This window comes from Hyperolius riggenbachi, chromosome 4, assembly GCF_040937935.1.
Source record: "Hyperolius riggenbachi isolate aHypRig1 chromosome 4, aHypRig1.pri, whole genome shotgun sequence".
Classification (NCBI taxonomy): Eukaryota; Metazoa; Chordata; class Amphibia; order Anura; family Hyperoliidae; genus Hyperolius; species Hyperolius riggenbachi.
Genome location: NC_090649.1, coordinates 298035592 through 298052270, shown reverse-complemented (window position 1 = coordinate 298052270; position 16679 = coordinate 298035592). Strand labels below are relative to the sequence as shown.

Sequence of the window (16679 nt, the reverse complement as noted above, 5' to 3'; positions counted from 1 at the left end):
TTAATCTAATTTTCCATTAGTTATATATATATACTTAAGTGTTATATCACCAAAAAAAAGTGACAGTTACTTACAACTACAATAGCTTCAAAAAGAGAAAAACAAAAAAAAGTATACAAAATCTGATATTAACTATTGATGAGAGAGCTAGTTTGATTTTGTGGCAAATTTGGCCTATATTGCCCCTGCCAAAAGCTTACAAATTACAGGGAGGGGGTAGTAACACACTAAGTAGGGGATTTAGAAAAGGTGGTCAGCTTTGGAGAAGTCTTGGAGCTGTGCATAGGAATGAGTGATGCGTGAAGTGGTCAGGCAAAGGTAATTTGAGGATGGGATACTGGTGTGTATCTGTGCACGAGTTCAGATGCGTATGTCTGGCAGGTCTTATAGGTAGATTTGTAGGCCAGAAACAAGATCTTAAAACTAAACCCCAGAGTAGTACAGTCATTAAGGTCCGGCTTCAAGATTAGAGATGGCCCGAATGGTTCGAACTGCGAACTTATTCGCGCAAACTTCGGTGGTTCGCGTTCGCGGTGAACCACAAAATATATGCGAGTTTGACCCGCCCCCTATACTACATCATTAGGGTCAACTTTGACCCTATACATCACAGTCAGCAGACACAGGGTAGCCAATCAGGCTACACTCCCTCCTGGAGCCCCCCCCCCTTATAAAACGCAGGCAGCATCAGCCTTTTCATTCACTCGTGTGGCTGCAGTAATTAGAGAAGGGAGAGAACCTGCAGACATAGGGAAAGCTTAGTTAGGCTCTTGTGTTAGGCTTGTTAGGTTGCTCCTTCTTGCTGATACTTATTGCTAAAAAGCACTTCTCATCCGCAACAGCTCTTTTGAGAGCTAATGTTGTTTTTGTGATCTATTTTTTTTGTGTGTGTGTGTATCTCAAAGACACTTGTGTTGCATATACAGCCCTGTCAGTCAGTCGCAGCTGCTGGACCTTGGCCCCTTGGTAAATCCTACTGTGCCACTGCCAGGCTCAGCACATTCAGTGACTACCTGTGTGTGTGACAGCTGCACCTGTAATACCAATCACTGCAGTGCATACCCACCTGTTCAGTGCACCTACCTACCTAACAACAAAACAAAAGGCATGTACATGTGTCAATTCCCCTTCATGATAATTACCTTGCCGCAGTGAAGGGGCTTGCGTATCACAATGAAGCAATGACAGCCGGCTATATGAGTGTATGAGTGTCTCGGGGGGGGGGGGGGGGGGGGAGGGGGGCACATCCAAGATAATAAGGTCGTTGCTTTATTGTGGACAGACCAAATTTGATCAGCTGGACAGTCACTGTTATTCTGTCATTGAGCTACCTCAGCCCGGTGACCATATGGGCTGGAACGCCGCCATCACCTGCATTCTCGTCATGGTGTGCACCAGTCCCGCACAGCCGTCACTACACAAACAGCTGTGTGCGGTGTGTTACACAGTGAGTTTGGTCTGCCAGTGTGAAGCAGTACACTAATTACACTACCTGATTGATGTATACATATGCAAGATGTTTTAAAGCACTTTAGGCCTCCAATTTAGCATGCAATGTGATTTCTGCCTTTAAAACACTGCTGTGCGTCAAATACAGATTTTTCCCCAGGACTTTTGGCATGTATCCCACTCCTCCATGCAAAAACTCAGATGTCAGACCCCTTGAAACATCTTTTCCATCACTTTTGTGGCCAGCATAAATGTTTCTATTTTTCAAAGTTCTCCTCCCCATTGAAGTCTATTGCGGTTCGCAAACTTTTCCGCGAACCGAACCTTCGCGAACCTAAAATCAGAGGTTCGGCCCATCTCTACACCTCACTTCTGCGTTCCAATCGCTGGAACGCTGTGTCGCCGTCACGTACCACATCTCTGCCTTCAATGATGTCACTGTGCTTCTGCTCATAAGGAAGCACAGTGGGCTGCATTAAAGATTGAGAAGTGGCACGTGACGGCAACGCAGCATTCCAGCGACTGGAACGCAGAAGTGAGGTGAGTTGTTCTCCTCCTGCCCGCCGCCCCGCCTGTTTGCCGCATTTTGGAGGTAATGAGCGCTGAAGGAGGGGACCCAGGTGAGGGAGGGGGGGATATTTCCCCCCTCTCCGCCGCTGCCCCTCCTTATTGCGCTGCCCACCCCTCCTGGGCCACATTTCTGGGGACCACTATACTACCTACACTGGGGCAGAAATACTAAGGGCCACTATACTAGGGGCCACTTTACTACCTATATTGGGGACCACTATACTACCTACACTGGGGGCAACTATACTGACACTACCTAAACTGTTTTTTCTAAATTACATTTTCTACTTGCTGTGTACTTGTTCAGTACCGCTACAATGAGAATCCTATGGAGGCGGGCAAGTCTGACATTGTGACCCCGGGTAAAGGCCGGGGAATGAGGGATGGAATCCGGTGTGGAGCCTGAGCAACGCTACACATCCAAGGAGGGCAGCAGGCAGGCATGCATGCCCGCCCCGAGGTAGTGACCAAAAATAACAATACAGGAGGAGGACTTTTGAGGCCCTGCTGTGTATTTGAAATGAATGTACTTTAAATCCTTTAACGAGAACCAGTTATGGCAGGCAAAGATGACACCACATTCCTTTCATGAGAATCATATGGAGGCGGGCAAGTCTGCCATTTGTGCTGGCAGTGCCAGTGGGACACACAGTATGAAAATGCTGTCTAAACAACACAAGTGTATCACACACACAGGTAGTAGTCACTGAATGTGCTGCTGCTGCTGGCAGTGGGATACACAGTATGAATTAGCAATGCTGTCTAAACAACACAAGTGTCAGTTTCAAACACAGAAAAAAAAATTGATCACACCAGGATGAGCTCTGAAAAGAGCTTTTCTGGGGCGCTATTATAGCAATAAGATTCAGCTAAGCAAGCTAAGAAGGCAAGAGCCTGACTAAGTCTGCAGCAGCTGTCCCTATTCTGTCTCTAGCAGGCACACGAGTGAGGCTAATGGCCGCCGGAGCCTGCCTTATATAAGGGGGGGTGGGGCTCCAGGGCTTAGTATAGCCGGATTGGCTACAATGCGCCTGCTGACTGTGATGCAGAGGGTCAAAGTTGACCCTCATAGAGCATTATGGGGCAAATCGAACTTCTGGGAAAGTTCGCCTGCGAAGGCGAACCACCCGAAGTTCGCCTGGAACCGTTCGCCGGCGAACCGTTCGGCCCACCTCTAGTGAGGTGAGTTGTTCTCCTCCTGCCCGCCCGTCTGCCCTGCCTGTTTGGAGGTAACGAGCGCTGAAGGAGGGGACCCAGGTGAGGGGGGGATATTTCCCCCCTCCCCGCCGCTTCCCATCACCCCTCCTTCTTGCTGCTGCTCCCATGGTCCTGCTTTTCCTACCAGGGGGGTCGTGGCGACACCCCCTGGCTGTCAAGCACCCGGTGCACCACGCCCCCCTGCGCCCTATGGTAGGAACGCCACTGGACCAGTATAGCATTTTATCACCTCCCCCGTAGCAAATGTGGCCAGTATAGCACCACTCCATCTCCCCCATAGCAAGTGTGGCCAATATTTCACCAATCCACCTCCCTGTGTGGCCAGTGTGACACCTCTCTCTACCTCTCATTGCAAATCTAACCAGTATTACAACCCCACCCTAGAAATCTCCTCTGCTGATGCTTGCAGGGACATATGGAGGCCTACTTGTGGTGCCCCTGTTGTGAAGCAAACATTTTTGCATGGGCTTACTCCTGCAGGATAAAGCAGCAAAGTTAGTTTAGACCTGCATATTCTGGCGAGAGGATGGAATTTGGACATGCTGTGCCTAGCGAGGACAGCCAACTGTGACACAGCTGTTCCACTGCCAGCTCTGCAACAAAGAGAGTATAATGCACCACCCCCAGCCCTCCTACTACTCAAGTTCAGGGCCTTTGCGGCCTTTGATTCCTGTGACCGAGATTCAATTGTCATGCTCGTACATAGTGAGCACTTTTTCATTAAGCATGGGCTGTCCAGGATTTCGTGAAAAGAAAAGAAAGCACTTGCTGTGAATGTGAATATATATATATATATATATATATATATATATATATATATATATATATATATAATATATATATGTGTGTGTGTGTGTGTGTGTGTGTATGTATATATATATATACTGTATATATATATATATATATATATATATATATATATATATATATATATATATATATATATATATATATATATATATATATATAATGAACTCTTCACTAATTCACAAACCTTCCAGACTGAAATATTTGCCAACCTGATACTGTTTGTAAAATATTCCATGCTGATATGCCAACTCATTTGTGATATACTGTACTCACTGGGCATCAGCAGAGATGGATATGCCCTAGTAAATTAGACTGTAACATAAAAATTGCATATTAAGATTATATAATAGGATTCATAAAGGGAAGTAAATGCTCAAAACTATAGTCCTCTTGTAACTTTTATTGTAAAAGCAGCTTAAAAAAGGCTGGCTCATTTCAGGTCTACACTTGGTCCTTTGTCATAGCCAGGGGAAATTTATTAGAGTCACATAAGTAATCTGAGAGGAAGATCAGAGACGACAGCAACCATATTGCTTCCATGACAAATGTACTTTAAGAACATTTCTTTTTTTCAACTACTTAGACAATTTAGACATTCTTATTAAAGTGACACTTTTACTCCTGTACTTTTACATAACGAGACAAGTCATATCTGTGAGCCAAAACATGTGTTTAGTGTCTCTGCACTCTATATGTTAAATCCCCATGCCCAGTAGGAAATAGAAGAAACCCTATCATATACAGATATCTGTGATTATCTTAATCTGCTTTTATAGTGCTATCTGCTAGAAATGGCCTGCTTTTACCTTTAATAAGCACACTATATTTTTTAGCCATGTAAATACAGAAACTCCTAATAGGGTTACCCTAAGTACTTCCTGACTTCAGTGATAATAACAATATGCTCTACAACAATATGCTCTTCTCTGAATCTGACTTAAATCAATAACATTTTCTGGCAGCACTTAAAGTTTAATCGGTTAGGTCATAAATAAGACTTTCCCTTCTGAGGGCCAAATACAGCAGCCAGGGGCATACAAAAAACAAAACAAAACAAACAAACAAACCACAGGCGAAGACTACACAGGTGTCCATTAATGATACAATCTTACCACTTTTATGTAATATGAGGGTCTTCATAACATATCCATTCAAAGTATATGAACACAGTTTATGCTTCTACTAAATAGATTTTGAAAGATTGTACAAATTTTATAATTAGTGGGCACATTAGGACATCTGTGCGGGACCTACCTGCAGGTAGGGGAGAGAGCTATTGGTGATGTTTTTTGATTTTCAAAGCTTGGCTGAAAAGGCTGGAAGATGTAATAATAGGGTGAGCTTTTTTTATCCTATCATATGACAATTCTAGCATGGAAATGTCTGTTTTGTGGATGTTTTGGTGGGGCATGAAACCTATGGCTGTGATTTGTGGGCATGGTCAAACCAGTGGTGTTTGTTGCCATTAGGATAGCTTGTTATATAGCTTTGCACCTCACCTAGCTGTACAACATTAGCTGAAACATCAGTTTGACTTATTCACATTTAAATTTCTTCTTAAGTAGGGATGTGAGACAGCTAAAATGCTGTTATGAATCTTTGGGTGTTACTGAATGAGATAGTGTAGGTGTCATTGCATGCATGTGTGTTAATCCATGTGCATAGTTAGGCTTTACGTTAACCAAAAACTTTTCGCTGTATTTAAAGTCAATTCTAACATTAAATAAACAAATAAAAACAGACATTAACCACTTCTGTACCACAGGTTTTTTTTCCCTTCAAAAGCTCTTTCCATTCCTTCGGTAATAACTTTATCGCTACTTATCACACTGAAATTATCTATATATTATTTTTGCGGGACAAACTAGGCTTTCTTTTGGCAGTACTTTTTGCCAATAATTATATTATTTTAAATACATTTTAAAGGGAAGAAGAAGAAAAAAATGAAAAAAAAAAATCACAATTTCTCAACTTTCAGCCCTTGCAGTTTAAAAATAAAATGTGCTTGTAACGATCGGTGTAACACAGAGAGGATCTGATTATTGGTGATCTGCAGTATCACCAAGAATACAGATATATACCCGATTATTGATGATCTGCAGTATCACAGATAATCAGATATATTACTAACCTCTGGACACCTGAGAGATATGAGTGTTTGGTGCAACGGTAATACTTTGAGAACAATACCAGGAGGACAGGTACAAGGCAGTAAGGAATACTGCTGGAGTAGTATCTTTCCACAGCCTGAGACTCTCCCGTGGGGAGGAGTCAGACTGGGAGAGGGAAGGACCAGAGCGTGAGTGACACCAATAGAAGGATGCCACTGACTGATCTGTGAACTATCTCTTAACTGGGGAGATAGCTCTCAAGGTCAGACAAGCCAGGTCGGCAACACACTAACATACAATGTACAAAGACAGGAGGCTGATTTGGTAATCCTAAGGCAAGCAGGGTTTGGCAACAGAGTATCAGATATAGCGAAGTACCAAATCAGTGAACAGAAGAGTGGTCAGGAAAGCAGAAGGTCATAACAGATAATAAACAATGCCTAGTCTTGGGTGTAAGCTCCGTGATCATCAACACCCTGGAACTAGTCTGAAGTATAACAGAATGGTAACACAAGTCCCTAATCTTTGGGTGTGAGGTCCTTGATCATCAACACCCTGGAACTAGTATGAGGTATAACAGAATGATAACACAGATTCCTAATCTTTGGGTGTGAGGTCCTTGATCATCAACACCCTGGGACTAGTCTGAAGTATAACAGAATGATAACACAGATTCTGACAATAAGGTCTGAGTGCTTTCACGTAGTGATCTCAACGGCAGACCACCAGTGAATGACCAGCACCCAGTATATATAGTACAGCGCTATCCAGCGCCTCCCCTAAGTGCTGGACCAATAGGAACTGGTTGCAACGTCAGCTGACCGGCTTGGTCAGCTGACTCCCTTCTGGCTGTCATAAAAGTTCTGCCTCTCAGCGCGCGCGCGCGTCCTTCTGAACCTGTGTGGACTATCAGTCCCAGCCACACCAGACATGTCTTGGGCACCACCCGCCGTGCTGGACGCGGAATCAGCCGCACCACTATCAAGGCATGCGGCGGTTTTTCGGCGTTCGGCCATATTAGCAGATGTAGGCCCACGTGTGCCGACCGCCGCGTTGGACGCGGAAACAGCCACCTTACTCTGAGCGCATGCAGCGGCTTTTCCGCGTTTTCTCACAGTGCTATTGTAGATAAAACAGACACATTTTATTTGCCCATTTTTCCCGGTTGTTACAAAATTTAAATTGTGTCCCTAGTACAATATATGGCGGTAATATTTTATTTTGGGTTAGGGGTGGAAGGAGTTAAAAAATAATGAAAATGTATTTCATTTTTCTATGGGAAAGTGTATAATGGTGTATTTGGATGTAGATTTACATTTTGGCCACAAGATGGTTCTATACTAACTCCGTGTTCTAAAAATAGAAAACAGAACCAAGTGTTTACATGTGTTTACAGGTGTTTATATACAGGGACGTAGATAAGCATGGCAGAAATACAGAAGTGGTTAAAGCAGTAAAATGTTTAGTGCATCATGATCTTAATGTGCCATACTAATGCTACCGGGGCCAATGGCATACCAAAAGGTGCATGTGTTTGAGGCCTCCCTGTAGATGATTATAAGGGGCTATTGACTACTAAACTCCAATTTAGCTTATCATCCAGCATTGACGTTCAGTGGTGTTCACTTTTCAAGCTGCAATGCGGTTGGCTGAGCATTTGGCAAAAACGCTGTGGGATCTGCTTTGTGCTGCATTGGAGTGCTGACCTCATTTAACTAGACAGTGCATAAGTGTGATCAGCAGCCATAGACTTCTGTCTATGGATGGGATATACTTGTATATCGCACACTAATACATTTGAGTGAAATCCTTAGCAATGAGACAGTGTGGCCAAGCCCGTACTCCAATATGTCACTAATCCTTACAGTGGTCACTAAGTAGGGGGCATAGAAGGGGAATAAAAGGGTGAAGTGTTAAAGGTTAGGAAAGGATGAATACAATTAAGAAAAACAGGTGCAGTATGCAGCTCAGGGGGAGAAAAAGCCAAAGTGGAAAGACAGGAGGAAGAGAATGGTTGTTAGCAGGACAGACAGAGTGCAATGGGAAAGGGAAAGGAAATTATCTGGCCTGATAAAAGATCTTGATCTTGCTAGGATGTAGAGGCCACACTTTTTATTAGGGATGGGACGAATCCACAATTTCTTCGAATCCGAATCCGGATCCGAATCTAAAAAGGTTCTCGAATATCTCGAACCTTTCGAATCCCGAATCTAACGAATCCTGCACATAAGAATTGTGCGATCCATGGTATAGTTGCCCGCAGTATAGGTACCCAGGCATAGGTGCCCGCAGTATAGGTAGCTAGGTAAAGGTGTCTTCAGTATAGCTAACAAGGTATAGGGGCCTTCACTATAGGTTGCAAGGTATAGGGGCATTCAGTATAGGTTGCAGGGTATAGTGGCCTTCATTATAGGCAGCAGGGTATAGTGGCCTTCATTATAGGCAGCAGGGTATAGTGGCCTTCAGTATAGGCAGCAGGGTATAGTGGCCTTCAGTATAGGCAGCAGGGTATAGGGGCCTTCAGTATAGGCAGCAGGGTATAGGGGCCTTCAGTATAGGCAGCAGGGTATAGGGGCCTTCAGTATAGGCAGCAGGGTATAGGGGCCTTCAGTATAGGCAGCAGGGTATAGGGGCCTTCAGTATAGGCAGCAGGGTATAGGGGCCTTCAGTATAGGCAGCAGGGTATAGGGGGCTTCAGTATAAGCAGCAGGGTATAGGGGACTTCAGTATAGGCAGCAGGGTATGGGGGGCTTCAGTATAGGTAGCAGGCTATGGGGGGCTTCAGTATAGGTAGCAGGCTATGGGGGGCTTCAGTATAGGTAGCAGGCTATGGGGGGATCCAGTATAGGTAGCAGGCTATGGGGGGGATCAGTATAGGTTGCAGGCTATGGGGGGATCAGTATAGGTTGCAGGCTATGGGGGGCTCAGTATAGGTAGCAGGGTATGGGGAGCTCAGTATAGGTAGCAGGCTATGGGGGCTCAGTATAGGTAGCAGGCTGGGGGGCTCAGTATAGGTAGCAGGCTGGGGGGCTCAGTGTAGGTAACAGGCTGGGGGGATCAGTATAGGTAGCAGGCTGGGGGGCTCAGTATAGGTAGCAGGCTATGGGGGGGATCAGTATAGGTAGCAGGCTATGGGGGGGATCAGTATAGGTAGCAGGCTGGGGGGGATCAATATAGGTAGCAGGCTGGGGGGCTCAGTATAGGTAGCAGGCTATGGGGGGATCAGTATAGGTAGCAGGCTGGGGTGTTCAGTATAGGTAGCAGGCTGGGGGGCTCAGTATAGGTAGCGGGCTGGGGGGCTCAGTGTAGGTAACAGGCTGGGGGGATCAGTGTAGGTAGCAGCCTGGTGGGCTCAGTATAGGTAGCAGGCTGGGGGGCTCAGTGTAGGTAACAGGCTGGGGGGCTCAGTATAGGTAGCAGGCTGGGGGGCTCAGTATAGGTAGCAGGCTGGGGGGCTCAGTGTAGGTAGCAGGCTGGTGGGCTCAGTGTAGGTAGCAGGCTGGGGGGCTCAGTGTAGGTAGCAGGCTGGGGGGCTCAGTATAGGTAGCAGGCTGGGGGGCTCAGTATAGGTAGCAGGCTGGGGGGCTCAGTATAGGTAGCAGGCTGGGGGGCTCAGTGTAGGTAGCAGGCTGGGGGGCTCAGTGTAGGTAGCAGGCTGGGGGGCTCAGTGTAGGTAACAGGCTGGGGGGCTCAGTGTAGGTAGCAGGCTGGGGGGCTCAGTATAGGTAGCAGGCTGGGGGGCTCAGTGTAGGTAGCAGGCTGGGGGGCTCAGTGTAGGTAGCAGGCTGGGGGGCTCAGTGTAGGTAACAGGCTGGGGGGCTCAGTATAGGTAGCAGGCTGGGGGGCTCAGTATAGGTAGCAGGCTGGGGGGCTCAGTATAGGTAGCAGGCTGGGGGGCTCATGCTCAGTATAGGTAGCAGGCTGGGGGGCTCAGTATAGGTAGCAGGCTGGGGGGCTCAGTATAGGTAGCAGGCTGGGGGGCTCAGTATAGGTAGCAGGCTGGGGGGCTCAGTTTAGGTAGCAGGCTGGGGGGCTCAGTATAGGTAGCAGGCTGGGGGGCTCAGTGTAGGTAACAGGCTGGGGGGCTCAGTATAGGTAGCAGGCTGGGGGGCTCAGTATAGGTAGCAGGCTGGGGGGATCAGTATAGGTAGCAGGCTGGGGGGCTCAGTGTAGGTAACAGGCTGGGGGGCTCAGTATAGGTAGCAGGCTGGGGGGCTCAGTATAGGTAGCAGGCTGGGGGGCTCAGTGTAGGTAGCAGGCTGGGGGGCTCAGTGTAGGTAGCAGGCTGGGGGGCTCAGTGTAGGTAGCAGGCTGGGGGGATCAGTGTAGTTAGCAGGCTGGGTGGGCTACCTTACCTACACTGCAGTAGGTAGCTGGGTCATATCCTCCTCCTCACGCTCCCCGCAGCCTCCTCCGCTCGCCCCCCTGCATAAATAAGCAGAAGCAGCCTCTCACCTCCAGCGTGGAGTGCAGTGCAGCAGACTTCACTTCCTAGTTCCCCCTAGTGGCCGCCTGACCGTCTCTTACTGATGACGTAGTAAGAGCCAGTCACTAGGGGGAATAAGGAAGTCTGCAGGAGGTCTGCCGCTCCGGAGTCCAGGCTCCACGCTGGAGGTGAGAGAGGCTGCTGCTTCTTATTTATGCAACGGGCGAGCAGAGGAGGCTGCGGGGAGCGGGAGGAGAACACTTGCGAGCGGCGATGCAGCGTCGGGATTCGGTGGATCCGGCGAGCGGAAAATGGCGTCGGGATTCGAGTCCACGAATCTCGAATATTTCCTAATATTCGAGGGATTCGTGGATTCGCCGGATTCGTCGTCCCATCCCTACTTTTTATTAATAGAAAGTGGGCCTGATGCTATTCCAGGTGATAAGTAGCTTGCAGATGCGAGCTACTTATCACCTTGCCATCGCACGAGGATTACCGGCAAATCCTATTGCCAGTTTCACTCGTGCGATGTCCGATCGTTAAGGAGCATTACTCAGGCGAAAGCCTGAGCGATGCTCCCTATTACCAGGCGATGGGGAGCGAGGTTTACCCTGTGGTGCTGTCCATCAGCACCACGGCCTCGCTCCCCACACATGCGCACAACCCACCGAACATCCACCGCCATCTTCCGCCGCTGCATCTGGGGGTCTCTTTTAATAAGGAGACCCCCAGAGCTCCCCGCCGGCCGCCGCTTGTCTCCGCAACCCCCCACAAAGCTACAAAGTTGATTGTAAGCAATTTTCTTACCGCCGCTTTACACCTGCCGGCCGCCGCATCTCGCCACAAGTCCCCGCCGTGTAATTACAGTGTATGAGTTACTGTAATTACACTCGCTAATAACAGAGTCCCGGAAAAGCATCTTTGAATCAGTCGCCAGGTCTCCCCATTGGTTCACAGGCTGGACCAATGAAAATGGCTCAGCCTGTGAACCAATGGGGAGCCCCGGCGGCTGATTCAAAGATGCTTTGCCGGGACTCTGTTATTAGCGAATGTAATTACAGTAACTCATACACTGTAATTACACGGCGGGGATTTGCGGTGAGATGCGGCGGCCGACGGGTGTAAAGCGGCAGTAAGAAAATTGCTTACAATTAACTTTGTAGCTTTGTGGGGGGTTGTGGATACGAGCGGCGGCCGGCGGGGAGCTCTGGGGGTCTCCTTATTAAAGGAGACGCCCAGATGCAGCGGTGATGACGTCCATTAGCATGTTTAGACCTGCTTTTTGCAGGTCTAAGGTAACGCTCATGTCTGCCGGGAAGCATCGCTTCCCGGAGGCATGCAAAGTGCAATAGGATAGGGTGTAAGGAACTTGCTGGGCGATAATATTGCCCAAGCGAGTTCTTTTAGCACCCTGCCTAGGGCTAAATGCAATTGGGTCAGGCGACTTTATAGTCGCCTGATTATCGGACTCACCAGCGTTTAACGCTGGCGAGTCTGACAATTGCATCAGGCCCAGTGAGATAAATGAAAAACACCTTATACACTAAAGACAATCAGCATAAAATATAGCTTCAAAATAGTACAACATTATGAAAAACCTAAAACCATAAAAACCCAAAGCCATAACGTTTTCTAATGTCTTAACCTGCATTCATTGCACTATAAGGTTTGATGCAAACTGAGATACAGTAGAAAGATGCAAATTAAATCCTTCCTTGATCCATGGACAATATAATCCACACCACCTGAGATAAATCTTTGACAGTACATTTTGCTTTATTCTTAAACACCATTGGACCTTATTCAATTAACCATTTACCGACATCCTAACGTATTAAAACGTCATGCTTACCGCTATTAACAGCAACATGACGTTTTAATACGTCGCGCATTCCCGCCGCTGCTACCGCCGTGTGTCCGCCGCTACCGCCGCCATTACCGTCGGGATCCCGTGCTGGGCGATTGGGGAAGAGGACTGAACAGTCCTCTACCCAATCGCAGTGCCTGGAGTGAATGGACGTGACCGCGAACAGCGGCTACGTCCATTCACATAAACAGGAAATGTAACAGTTTAATAAAGTGTGTAAAAAAAAAAAAAAAAAAAGTGAACACGTCCTATGAGTGTTCACCAGCGCCATCTTGTGGCCAAAAAGTATATTACACTTACAAAATACATACATTTTTAAGTATATACACATCATTAATAAAATTACACTTCCAACCCTCCCCCCCCAAAAAAACACTTGTAAAAAAAAAAAATCAGCTTAAAAAAATAAAATAAATAGTTGCCTTAGGGACTCAGCTTTTTTTATTCTATATTTTATGGGGGAAAATTAATTTTAATTTATTACATAGGGGCTTGTAATTATGGCCAGAACAAACAGAAAAATAACCACTTATATTTCAAAATAATATACTGTCGCCATACATTGTGGTAGGGACATAATCTAAACGGTTTAATTATCGGGACCACTGGGCAAATAAAACGTGTTTGTTTTATCCACAGGAGAATGTTTAATTTTAAAACTATAAAGGCTGAACACTGAGAAATAATGATTTTTTTTCTTTTTTTTTCTGTTTTTCTCATTAAAATGCATTTAGAATAAAAAAATTCTTAGCAAAATGTACTATCCACAGAAAGCCTAATTGGTGGCGAAAAAAACGAGGTATAGATCATTTTCTTGTGATAAGTAGTAATAAAGTTATTAGGGAATAAAAGGGAGGAGCGCTGACAACTGAAAATTGCTCTGGTCCGTTAGGATAAAAACCCTTGGGGGTGAACTGGTTAAATTTTTCTCCTGAGTTTTCTCCCGGGAGATTTTTTTTCATCATCTCTTTAAATATTTGTTTTTAGAAATTCGCAATTGAAAACGTACTAAAAAGTAAGTGAAAATGTCATATTTAAGTTGTTTTGAGTTTTTTCTTGTTTCTTGGTGGCTTAAAAACCATTTTATTGATAAGCTGTGAAAATATCATCTAGAACATAACTCAAGAGAAAAGGGTAATTGAATAAGGGCCATTGTCTCTGTAATAATCTGAGGTTCCCATTGCTGTCAGGCCCTTTTATTGAACTGTGGAAGTAGGTTAGTACACGTGAAATGCATTGTCTCTGTGTTTTGAATTAAAAAACTTTATCAGCTAAATGGGTGTCCTATCTTCTGGAGAGGTAAGATGAGACATCTCTTTATTTTATTTATCCTTATTTTAAAAATGTTTATGGCTATAGTAACAACTTTCTAAACACTTCGAGCCCACGCAATACAGTACAGATTTTACATGAAGAGATTTCGATGGTGTCAGTTACTGTTGTACAGTGTCCATTAGTTAAAGTGGATATGAGACAAACTTTTGCTGCCTTCATTTTTCTGCCCCTTACATATAGTTTATTGGGCATTCTTCCGGCTAAATGTTTTTTTAAAATTGTATTTATTACCTAATTGCATGTAAATGAATGTATCCACACCCCCAGCTCCTCCAGCGCCTAGGCATTCTGAGTCCCATGTTGCAAGTGCTCATGTAAGCACAGCCTAGGGAGGAGAAGGCTTTTGTTGAAGCATGCACAAGATTTCAGAGGCAAGGGGGCGGAGGGGGATGAGAAAGGAGGAGAGGGGAGTGGAGTTTTTACAGGCTGAGGGATTAAGATGTAGAGCAGCTTGGCTGTATAATGATGACAAGCAAAATATGGCTGCTCTCATTTGATCACAGGAAGAAATAATCATATACTGTTGAAGCTGTTTGCCGCTAGATTTACTATGTAAACCATCTAAACCTTAGATAAGATATTTGCTGTAGTTAGTTTTTCATCTCTGATCCGCTTTAATATAACAGAACAGAGAAGAGCTAAAAACCAAGAGTCTTGGCACTTCTCAAACATGTTACAGGAGGACGAGATACATACATATTAACAAAATAAAGTGTCTACATTTAAAAAAATGAAGAACCTGTAGTGTTTTCTCACCTCCTAGCTAATCATTTTTTAAATGATAATAAATGGCTACAATTCCAAGTAAAAGTAAGTGAGAAAAGGCTTTGAAATGTTGTTGGTTGATAATATAAACAAACTAGAGAGCAACGGATTCTGGGAATACAAATCACACTTCTTCCATGCATCTTTTATGTGTAAATCCAACCTAAGACCTCTGTCTTATTGAAAAGACAGAAGCATCCATATGAAAATACCATAAAGAGAAGATGGAAGAGGAATATTGGCAAACATACCATGGAACAGAAGAAGATAAATTGAGATGACCCTCTTAAGTTGGGGCTTTGGAAGGTTGAATGCAGTATCAATAAATTCCATCAGTAATGTGGATCAGTGAACCTGTTCCTGCAGACTGATTTATTACCATTTATTTTACCTGCCCTTTATTTGCTCCTCATTCACATCACAGAGAACAGTGACAAATATACAAACCTTCCTCAAAGACAGAAGTGTAATCACTAAACCAAATGTCCAATGTAATGCAGCATGGAACAAATCAGCAGAAGTTCTAATTGAACAGTGATGGATTTTTCTACAGACTGTAATTCTGACATTCTTTCATATTCAGAGGCTGCAGCGTTAGCATTCTGCTGTAAACAACCTCCAGCAGCATTTTAGCTTAAACTATCTTCATATCTCACCTAGGGTATATTTGAGCCACGCTCATTTCTTTTCCTCATTGTTATAGATTTTACGCCTCTATGTATCTATCTCTGAGACACGTATACATTTAAATAGGATGCTGGCTATACGTGGTGCAAGATAGATGAAATACAGGCATATGTAGAAAATGCAGCTCATTTGTGAAAGTAGCTATGCTATTTTCAAACAACAAAAAGCCCTGTAAAGGAAAATATCAGCTGACTTATAAGGATGCACAACAAAAATAGTTTAGTTTAATGATCACACCTATGCCAGGAGGGGGTTTTGCAAAGGATGGACTCATCAGCAGAATCTAAAAATAGTAATTGGCGCTGTGTGTTGCTGTGTGTAGGAAGAGGGGGGTTCAGGAAGGGGGTGTAACTGCAATCGTGGACAATAATTGTGGAGTTTTGAGTATTTTGGTGAGAGTTTTGATATAGAAGCGAAGTTAATGTTCTGGAGGGAGGTTATGTTTAGAAATCTGGAAGGAGGATTTTAGCATGCAGAGGGGTTTAGATAAAGGACTACTATCGAGAAAACATTTAAAATGTAAATTACATACCGTATTTTTCGGACTATAAGATGCACTTCTGGTGCATCTTATAAAGGGGGCAATTGTGCACCAGAAGCACGTTTCGATCCAGCTAGTGCGCTCTTCTCCTCCTCCATCTCCAACTGTCTCTGTCTGCAGCTGCTGTTAAAAATCCTGCAGCTCTATGTGCTCGGGGCCTCTGAGGGCTCTGTACTTCTGGGTTGGTGACGCCCTCTTACTGCATGACCTGACTGCACACCGTGCACTGATGTCACACACTGCGCCACTGCCACTGCTGTCACACACTGCGGCTGGATCAGGTAAGAACTGTAGTTCTAAGATAGTTAGTGCAGCTGGTGGGGCAGCAGGTGTTACTGTAGTGCAGTGTAACTGGTAGTGCAACTGGTGGGGCATCAGAAATTAGTGTATTTTAGTGTAACTGATGGGGCATTAGGGATTAGTGTAGTGTAGTGACGTGTAGCTGGTGGGGCAGCAGGGGTTAGTGTAGCGGAGCGGTGTAGCTTACAAAGACAGCTTGGGGAAAAGGTCCACAAGATGCCCCTGCACCATGAATGAACCAGTTTTCGTATATTTTTCTCCAGTATTTTTGCCCTCTAAACCTAGGTGCATCTTATAGTCTGAAAAATATGGTACATATAAAATATACATTTCTACCTGAGTAACATTCACTATAAATTTCTCCTATATCACAATCATTTACAGTAGGCAGTAAAAAGATGACAGATCTGACAGATTTTGGACTAGTCCATTTCCTCATGGGAGATTTTCAGTATGACCTTAAAGAGAACCCAAGGTGGGTTTGAAGAATCCTATTAGGACAAAGTGGCTGGTTCTGCATACAATGCACAACCTCTGTGTCTGTACAGTGTCCCCCCAGCCCCCCCTGCGCTCTGCTGTCCCTATAAAAAAAAACGCCAT

General features: G+C 45.1%; 1 protein-coding gene across 12 annotated transcripts in view; it reads right to left on the bottom strand.

The window, feature by feature from the left end:
• The window catches only part of LAMA2 (laminin subunit alpha 2), a 1150433-nt gene that overhangs the window by 790174 nt on the left and 343580 nt on the right, over nucleotides 1-16679 (bottom strand). The gene's annotated exons all lie outside the window — the stretch shown is intronic.